Below are 1,443 nucleotides of genomic sequence, written 5' to 3' on the forward strand. Positions count from 1 at the left end.
TGTTCGCGACACTTTGCTTTTGCTCAGTGCGTGACGAAGCCGGGCGGCGGGAGAAGGCGGAACTGGTGCGCTTGATAACGGTCGAGCCACATCGGAACGAGCTTCAGCCACCCAGTGCCCTTCCGCTGGGGCGCGATTACGGATCAGTCTCAATCGAAATTGTCTCAAAAAGTATATCATTTGCCTCTCTCCTATTGGTCGGCGGCCATTTTGATTTTTTTCGTCACTGACTGACGTCGTAAATGGCGCAGAAGTGGTGACGTTGGCCATCTAATTATGCAGGCAGATTGAGACGATTTTTTGAGACTGGAAAAAGTAGTATCAACACGTTTGAGACAGAAAATGGCGGCTGTTTACATCGTCGTATACGCGTGTGACCGCGCGAGCAACGGTGTCGGAGGGTGCATGAAGACGACTTTGACGCGCGGGAGAGTTATTTCGAGGAGACTGCGCAGTGTCTGTGCGACGAACTCGCCGTTGCTGGGAAGTGCGCGGGTGAGTGCGCTGTCAGTGGAGCGGCAGGTGCTGTGCGCGCTGCGCTTCTTCGCCTCCGGTGGGTTTCAAGGCGCCGTTGGAAATGAAGAAAACGTCGGCGCAGCCCAACCGACTGTGAACAAGCCTTTTCGGCGGGCAGCGGAGACCAATGTCAACGTTGGGTAACAGAAGGGGGGTGTTCGCTTTCCGAGGAGACCCGAGGAGAAGGCGGCGGCGAAGGAGGGCGTCCTTTGCCTAAACGTTCGCCGCGGCAGCATCTCCGGCGTCGTCGGGTGTGTCGATTGGGCACTCATCACTATCAAGGAGTCTGGGGGCAGTGCTGCGAACGAGCCGCAAGCGGTTCTACGCTGCGGACGTAATAGTATACCTCGGCCACTGTTTTTGACCGCATGAGTTCAAGTGCTACAAGTGCATGAGCTACAAGTGCGGGCCTCGGCAGCGAGAGTGAGTACGGGCTGTGCTTGTTTTTTCTCAGATCTGTGGCGCGAACATGTGCATCCTGGCCGTGGACTCGCGCTGACCCGGATCCTTCCGCGACGTGTTGGTCTGGCGGCATTCCGAGGCGGAGGAAGGCCTGCTGGTCGACGGTGATTTTTTTTTCTGGGTAAGCAGTAAAATAGCCGTGTCACCCGTCGGGCGAACTCAGTCACATCTATTGAGCTCCAGCACTATGCATTTGCCCGGATCTGCTAAAGCTACAAGAATCAGTGTGGACAGTTACACAAATGCAGACACTTTACACTATGATACAGTGTATTGCCGCTCTTTCCTTTTGTTAAATATAATTGCAGCAGAAACACAGGACACATATTACATTGTTGAAATGCATAGCCTTTCCTGTTGAAGAAACCGAAGCAAAATGCACCTGACAGCGCTTGTGTTTTGAAGGAAATCATAGCGCATCATTTAGATGAATATGGTGGTAAAAGACTGACCTTACAGTAGTGC

The sequence above is a fragment of the Amblyomma americanum genome, chromosome 1, assembly GCF_052857255.1.
Source record: "Amblyomma americanum isolate KBUSLIRL-KWMA chromosome 1, ASM5285725v1, whole genome shotgun sequence".
In the NCBI taxonomy this organism is placed as follows: domain Eukaryota; kingdom Metazoa; phylum Arthropoda; class Arachnida; order Ixodida; family Ixodidae; genus Amblyomma; species Amblyomma americanum.